The sequence below is a fragment of the Salmo salar genome, chromosome ssa11 (genome assembly GCF_905237065.1).
Source record: "Salmo salar chromosome ssa11, Ssal_v3.1, whole genome shotgun sequence".
Lineage (NCBI taxonomy): Eukaryota > Metazoa > Chordata > Actinopteri > Salmoniformes > Salmonidae > Salmo > Salmo salar.
In genome coordinates, this window is record NC_059452.1 from 89,011,507 (window position 1) to 89,020,060 (window position 8,554).

At 43.6% G+C, this 8,554-nt stretch overlaps 4 non-coding genes across 4 annotated transcripts; 3 read left to right on the forward strand and 1 right to left on the reverse strand.

The window, feature by feature from the left end:
- The first annotated feature begins 6,954 nt into the window (after nucleotides 1-6,954).
- LOC123725310 (U8 small nucleolar RNA) lies at nucleotides 6,955-7,088 on the forward strand. Its single transcript, XR_006757808.1, has one exon. It is a non-coding gene; the product is annotated as a U8 small nucleolar RNA (small nucleolar RNA).
- Nucleotides 7,089-7,439: 351 nt separating this feature from the next.
- trnas-gcu (transfer RNA serine (anticodon GCU)) lies at nucleotides 7,440-7,521 on the forward strand. Its single transcript has one exon. It is a non-coding gene; the product is annotated as a tRNA-Ser (tRNA).
- Nucleotides 7,522-7,893: 372 nt separating this feature from the next.
- trnat-agu (transfer RNA threonine (anticodon AGU)) lies at nucleotides 7,894-7,967 on the forward strand. The gene has a single exon. It is a non-coding gene; the product is annotated as a tRNA-Thr (tRNA).
- A 485-nt stretch (nucleotides 7,968-8,452) lies between these two features.
- Nucleotides 8,453-8,534, reverse strand: trnal-uag (transfer RNA leucine (anticodon UAG)). The gene has a single exon. It is a non-coding gene; the product is annotated as a tRNA-Leu (tRNA).
- Nucleotides 8,535-8,554: the final 20 nt, after the last annotated feature.

Here is an 8,554-nt window from a genome sequence, read left to right on the forward strand (position 1 = left end):
CAAATGGGCCAGCACGGGAGCCGAGGTAAACAGAGCTTTTAGGTGCCCAAAAGCCCTGTCCGCCTCAACCAACCACTGCAGATGTACAGGACCCCCCTTCAGCAGTGAGGTAATGGGAGCAGCCACCTGGCCAAAACCCCAGATAAATCTCCGGTAGTAATTGGCAAACCCTAAAAATCGCTGCACCTCCTTTACCGTGGTGGGAGTCGGCCAATTACGCACGGCTGCAATGCGGTCACTCTCCATCTGTTTAATAAAGAAGCGCGCCCCGTGCATTGACTCAATCGTCATGGCGATCAGAGGTAGCGGGTAACTGTACCTCACCGTGATTTGATTGAGACCTCAATAGTCAATGCACGGGCGCAGACCTCCACCCTCCTTCTTCACAAAAAAGAAACTCGAGGAGGCGGGTGAAGTGGAAGGCCGAACGTACCCCTGACGCAGGGATTCGGAGACATATGTCTCCATAGCCGCCGTCTCCGCTTGCGACAGGGATACTCGTGACTGCTGGGAAGTGCTGCGTCTACCAGGAGATTTATCACACAATCCCCCGTCGATGGGGTGGTAATTGAGTCGCCTTCTTTTTACAGAAGGCGAGAGCCAAATCGACATATTCTGGTGGGATGCGCACGGTGGAGACCTGGTCTGGACTTTCCACTGTGGTAGCACCAACGGAAACCCCTACACACCTCCCCGAGCACTCTCGCGACCACCCCGTGAGAGCCCTCTGTTGCCAGGAAATGGTGGGGTTATGACGAGCCAACCAGGGAAGGCCTAGTACCACGGGAAACGCAGGAGAGTCAATGAGGAAGAGACTGATTCTCTCCTTGTGAACCCCCTGCGTCTCCATGGCCAGCGAGATGGTGGCTTCCCTGATTAGCCCGGACCTTAATGGTCGACTATCCAGAACGCTCTGCCAATAAAATTCCCAGCTGCGCCTGAATCGACGAGCGCCTTATGCTGGGAATGCAGGGAAAACTCAGGAAAACAAACAGGTACAAACAGGTGGACAACAGAGGACTCTGGATGAGAGTGGTGCAGACTCACCTGGGGTGACGCCAGAGTGCCCTGCCTGCTGCCTCAACTCCCAGAGGGACCAACCCGGCACCGACCGGCAGTGTGCCCTCTGCGGCCACAGATGGTGCACGTGAAAACCCCTCCTCCAGCCTCCCTATGCGCTGCCCCTCCCTGCTCCATGGGCACCGGAGCGGGGGTGCTGGAAGATGGAACTGACAGAGCCCCCTATGGACATCCGCGGGTGACCAGCAGGTTATCCAACCAGATGGACAGATCCACCAGTTGGTCAAAAGTGATGGTGGCATCCCTGCAGGCCAACTCCCGTCGGACGTCCTCGCGCAGGCTGCATTGGTAGTGGTGGATGAGGGCCCTGTCGATCCATCCTACTCCGGCGGCCAAGGTCCGGAATTCCAGGGCGAACTCCTGTGTGCTCCTCGTCCCCTGCCTCAAATGGAAGAGCCGTTCCCCCACAGCTCTTCCTTTGGGCGGATGGTCGAAGACGGCCCGGAAGCAGCGGGTGAACTTATCGAAGTGGTCCAACGCCGCGTCTCCTTCTCCCCACACGGCGTTTGCCCACTCCAGAGCTCTCCCCGAGAGGCATGAGACGAGGGCGGACACTCTCCCCCTTCCCGAGGGAGCTGGGTGAACGGTGGCCAGGTATAGGTCCAGTTGTAAGAGGAACCCCTGGCACTGTGCTGCCATCCCATCATACTCCCTGGGAGACGCATCCCACTGGAACTGGATCCGGACGGGATGGGTAGAGGTAACCCCGGTTGCGCTGTTCAAGGCGCTGGAGAGACTTCCTGTTTCTCCCAGCGGTCCATGGTCTGGACAATGCAATCCATCATGGCACCGAGATGATGCAGCATTGCCGAGTGTTCCTGGACACGCTCCTCGACTCCTCTGACCGGGGTACCTGCTCCTGCTGACTCCATGGTTGGTGTGAAATTCTGTCAATGGTGTGTGTACTGGGAGCGGAGTCAGGTGCAGGAGAGCAGAGAGTTGTGAACAGGCGCACACTTTATTTAGGCAGGAGAAACCAACAGACGGACGCCACTGCATCGAAACCTCCAGCCAATATGCAAAAGTGCAAAACGTGCAAACAGTCACAATAATTTTGTTCAAACAAATAAACATACCTCGTGAATAAAACCCGGAACAAACGAACACCAGTCTATCGTGTCAAAATTGACACTTAACACAACAATTTCACACAAAGACATGAGGGGGAACAGAGGAATAAATACATGTAGTGTGATTGGGGAATTAAAACCAGGTGTGCAGGGAACAAGACAAAACAAATGGATAAATAAAAAATGGAGCAGTGATGGCTAGAAAGCCGGTGACTCCAACCACCGAACGCTGCCCAAACAAGGAGAGGAGCCGACTTCAGCGGAAGTCGTGACAGTTGGGGAGTAGTGAACTACAGTACATGTAGTTCAACAAGTAATTTAACTACATTTTGCAGTAGTTTGGTGGTAATAAACTAAATTGAAATCTTGGTAGTGTTTTCAGTTGATAATTACTTTTTTGCCATGTAGCAGTGTAGCTAATTACTGGAACTACACAATACTTTTTTTTACAAAAAGACAAAGAAATATGGGTGAACTAGGCAATGATTTCCTTTATTTTTTGGGGCATCAGTCCTGCCTAATTCTCGTTTGAAACATCGTTTTTGTGTTTAATAGGCAAAATTACACATTCTGTTATTAACATATAACCCATATGACCCAACATACAAACTCATATGTTTTTACAATTTGTAGTCTATGAAATTTGAGATTTACATATGACCATTTTTCACAAAGCAGTTTGGATGTAGTGAACTACTTTTACAAATGAACTTTAGTTAAGTAAACTATATTTTTCTTAATGGTAGCTTTAGTTTAGTTTTACTTCTTCCAGTGTTACGTAATTGGTAACTTGGTAAACTATATTTTCAGAGTAGTTCCCCAACACTGTTTGCCAAACAGTAAATTAATTAACAGTTTCAAAGTGTCTACATGCGTATCACATTACTGAAGTGTGTTATCAAATTATGTGCAGCATGAGTGAGGAGCTAGCAGTTGCAACACAGAGGTTCCTCTTGACAAGCTTGTTAGAAATGAGTGGCTCCGGCTGTACCTTGCAGCAGTTTGACACAAGAGGCATGCTCTCGCGCTGTAAAGGGGACATCGGCTGCACTGATAGTCTAGATAGTTGACAGACTAGCAAATGGCTACCAAAAAGATCAGCCCGACAGATTATCGGTCGTTCTCTAGTTGGCTCCCATTCAAATTAGCCCCAATGTTGTACTTTTAAATCTTGTTCACTCTCTTAAACTAAATACCATGACTGTTTTCTCATTCGCTGGGAATGTTGTTTGGAAAGTTGGTTGATATCGTTATCGACCTGCATAACCCTTAAAAATAGAAATGTTAATGTGCAGGGTGTGCTATTAGTGATTTCTTTTTTGCAAAAAAGCATTTATTTTGCTAAAATTGTAGTGGGTAGTTCCAGTAGCAGTATACATTTTGTCAACAATAACTGTGATGAAAGATATTAGTCAACAACCTATTTTTCCTGACGAAAACTAATGACAATAACGAGACCAGATGCCCTGAAAGAAACGATAACTATAACAATTTATTTTCATTTTTGTTTGACGAAAATGTAACAAGATGAGAAATCCACATGAGACTAATGGACATTCAATTTGACATGAAGCTCCTTTTAATCTGTTTTGTCCAATCATAAATGCATGCCTTTGCAGAATATTTTGTGCAATCTTCTCATTGGTGGGTAATGTCCTTCAGTTGTGCAAGCGGTCACATCAGTCAATACTCTCTCTGTTTTGAACTGATGCGCAGCCAGGAAACTTCAATTGTAATTTACCAAAATAAGAAACAATAATGCCTTTGATCATCTAGGCCAATTTTGCTCTAATCACATCAGAAGCTCTATTTGCCATGTGCGCTGTTATTCATCTATCTATGTTGCTGCTCTCGTGATCCACAAATGTGAGTTGCGGTTGTTTTTCTTTGTTCAATTGGAAAAACGAATGCTGTTTGCTGAATACTAGGAGTGAAAGCACTGTTATTTACCATACTCCGAGGGATATGATGGGGAGAAAATCAGAGCTGTAAATTGTTTAACCGGCAGCCAAGGCTATATAGCCTATACATGGTTCATTATGGCTGGCATTTGTTCAAATCTGCCACAATAACAATGTTGCCAGCTAAGGTATACGAGGGGATGGTAGGCCTAGTTGGACAAGGCTATCTGTGCACAAGATGGAAGATAAAGGTAAATATTATTTAATGGAAAGAAAATGCACTGACTATTATTTGACTATAATGACTGTGACTAAAACTAGACATAAAATGACCAGACTTTTAGTCGACTGATAATAAAAAATGTTACGAAGGATGAAATTACTAAAATGTGACTAAGACTTAAAGGTATTTTAAGACTAAATCTAAGACTAAAACTAAATCTAAAATACTCAAACTAATACTAAAACTAAATCTAAAATAGCTGCCAGAGTGAACAATGTCCAGTAGTTAGCTACACTGCTACATGGCAAAAAAGTACACTGAACAAAAATATAAACGCAACACATAAAATGTTGGTCCCGTGTTTCATGAGCTGAAATAAAAGATCCCAGAAATGTTCCATATGCACAAAAAGCGAATTTCACTCAAATTTTGTGCACAAATTTGTTTACATCCCTGTATAGTCAGCATTTCTCCTTTGATAATCAATCCACCTGACCGGTGTGGCATATCAAGAATCTGAATAAACAGCATGATCATTACACAAGTGCACCTTGTGCTGGTGAGAATAAAAAGCCACTCTAAAATGTGTAGTTTTGTCACACAACACAATGCCACAGATGGCTCAAGTTTTGAGGGAGCGTGGAATTGGCAGGCTGACTGCAGGAATGTCCACCAGAGCTGATGTCACATAATTTAATGTTAGTTTCTCTTCCATAAGCCACCTCAAATGCTGTTTTATAGAATTTGGCAGTATGTCCAACCGGCCTCACAACCGCAGACCACATGTGACCACGCCAGCCAAGGACCTCGCCTTCTTCACCAGCGGGAACGTCTGAGACCAGCCACCCAGACAGCTGATGAAACTGTGGATTTGCACAACCGGATAATTTCTGCACAAACTGTCAGTAAACGTCTCAGGGAAGCTCATCTGTGTGCTCGTCGTCCTCACCAGGGTTTTGACCTGACTGCAGTTCGTCGTCGTAACCGACTTCAGTGGGCAAATGCTCACCTTCGATGGTCACTGGCATGCTGGAGAAGTGTGCTCTTCACGGATGAATCCCGGTTTCAACTGTACCGTGCAGATGGCAGACAGGGTGTACGGCGTCGTGTGGGGGCGAGAGGTAAGCTGATGTCAACGTTGTGAACAGAGTGCCCCATGGTGGTGGAGGGGTTATGGTATGGGCAGGCATAAACTAGGAACAACAAACACAATTGCATTTTATCTATGGCAATTTCAATGCACAGAGATACGGTAATAGATCCTGAGGCCCATTGTTGTGCCATTCACCTCATGTTTCAGCATGATAATGCACGGCCCCATGTCGCAAGGATGTGTACACAATTCCTGGAAGCTGAAAATGTCCCAGTTCTTCCATGGCCTGCCTACTCACCAGACATGTCACCAATTGAGCACGTTTGGGATGCTCTGGATCGACGTGCATGACAGCGTCTTCCAGTTCCCGCCAATATCCAGCAACTTTGCACAGCCATTGAACATCTATGCGAAGGTGATGTGTCGCGCTGCATAAGGCAAATGGTGGTCACGCCAGATACGAACTGGTTTTCTGATCCACGCCCCTACCTTTTTTATTTTTTAAAGGTATCTGTGACCAACATACGCATATCTGTATTCCCAGTCATGTGAAATCCATAAATTAGGGCCTAATTTATTTATTTCAATTGACTGATTTCCTTATATGAACTGTAACTCTGTAAAATCTTTGAAATTGTTGCATGTTGCGTGTTTATTTTTGTTCACTGTAATTAACTACTGAAAACACTACAAAGATTTGAAATTAGTTAAACTACCATCAAGCCACTGCAAAATGTAGCTGAATTATTAGTTGAATTACATGTAGTGGCGCTACTCCCCAACTATGTTTAGTGTCATGTAATAACTAATGTGGCACGGTGACAGGGAGTGATATAGGCTAGGACCAGATAGGAATTAAAACATGAAGGAAAACATTATCTGTAACTTTAATTAATCAGTAAATTCATATTGAAATACACTGGGTCAGCCCTATGGGGCTGTACCCTGCTGCTTAAACTGTTTTCCGAGTCCTACTGTTGAATCTGTTTTCGAAGTGTGTTTCTTTCTGTCACTGTCACGATAAGCAAGTGCAAAATACATTCCATGGGAGCACAGTCTTGCGAGTTTGATGTTGTGTTTGAACATTTCTGCTGCGTGGAGCGTCAGAGCACCTCTGCCGTCACCAGTAAACGGGATCAGTACTGGAGTAGCAGTCTCGCGAGAGCTAGTTTATTTCGTTTGTTATCTTTTGTATTTATTTAGCGAAATAACACAGTAATTAGGACGAAGTTCACCGCGTAAGGTTTGCTTGTAGAAATAAATTGTTGTAGTTTAGATGATAGAACAAATGTTAGATTTAAAAAACAAATAAACGAACTGGAGTAAGCACCAATAGCAAGGCTGGTGGTGCTGAGATTATGCTAATATTTGCCGCAAAGCATTCTCATCAAATAAGCAGAAGATCTTGATGTTTCATGACATGGGCGTAAATATAACGATAGGCATACAAAATATAAACGTTTGGATGGTGCTGACATGGACTTAAAATTATAAATATATCAGTATCGTCTAATATGTAATCTTGTAACCATGATCTGAAATGACTTGCCAAGCATACTTGAGCATCGCTGCCATATTCATACATTATCGTCAGTGAGGTATATCCTTACCTGTTACTTCAGAAATGAAGTATCAGAAAATGATGAATGGAGTAAGATGAGAAATGATTATTCTCACCTGGTCCTCGGAGAAACGCAACACTCCGAGGATCCTATTCTGATTAACTGACGAGGTACTAAGTTTTGTTAAAAGGAAGTCAGAAGCTATTAAACGGTTATTTTTCTCGGTAGTTTGTAATAAAGAAGTACAAACTCAGTGCCCAGTACATCTATCCAATTCTAGCGAACTGTTTTGAAAACTTGATGACTTCCGCCCATGCACACAGATGAGATTCCCTAAAAACACGCCACTTCGAAACGGCTAGTGTCTTTTTTTGTAGCAGGTTATAATTTACGCGGCAGGTTTGGAGAATTAAACTATGGGAAATAGTATTGAGATCTGAAATTTGTTAAGAGGCAAAAATAATATCGTTAATGAGATATTCATAAACAATATGAAAGCATTTAAGTGATGACGAGGTGGCCGAGTGGTTAAGGCGATGGACTGCTAATCCATTGTGCTCTGCACGCGTGGGTTCGAATCCCATCCTCGTCGGTGGAAGAGATTTTGTCCTCGATGGGAGATTTGTAATTGTAGTTAGTTTTCGTTTCACATTGCATTGTTAATGTTACGTATAGCTCGATTTCTAAACGAGTATTTAGGGAACAAACAGTGCGGTGATTACTTCTATCGACATACGATGTAATTCAATGTAGGCCTCTCAAATCCTTTATAAATCAGGTAAATTTTCTTTATTTGACTACGGCAGTTACAGGACTGGGTCATAGCGATACATTTGAAATGCAGACGGCTACTTTATTTCGTGACCTTTAAATAACAAATATAGTCTAAATTACACTATAATTTTGTAGTTAATTAAATAGATGGACAGCGTACAAAAAACATTTCGCTCCTGGTGTTACCAGTGGTGCCGTGGCTTAGTTGGTTAAAGCGCCTGTCTAGTAAACAGGAGATCCTGAGTTCGAATCTCAGCGGTGCCTTTTACAACCGCTTAGCTATCACTTAATTTGAACATAAATGCAAATGTCTCTGAATTCATTTTTAAGTGCTTTGAAGTACTCTAGCTATATTCCTACACAGTCGCTGTTATATGTATACTAATGTGTACTGAACAAGCTCTCACAGAATTAGATGTTCATCTATGTTTCTCAAACGTCAAATTTCAAAGTGTTTAAGGTTAAATTTAGGCACTAACTCCGAATTTTTAAGGTTAGGGTTAAGTTTAGGCATTAACTCCGAATGGTTAAGGTAAGTAAGGGTTAAGGTTTGGGATAGGTTTAAAACCAAAATATTAAAAACGACTTTCTATTGCTGGATTCGAACATACAACCGGAGACATACAACCCTAGCAAAAACAAAACCTACTTAAAAATAATACCTGCTAACTAACTAACGTCCTCGGACATGTATGTCGGTCGAATACTTACTGACTTGAATCACGGGTGACCTGGCCTCAAAACTGAAATGGCAGCGGTGGGATTCGAACCCACGCCTCCTGAGAGACTGGAGCCTAAATCCAGCGCCTTAGACCGCTCGGCCACGCTACCTTACGAAATTTAGGAGAAAT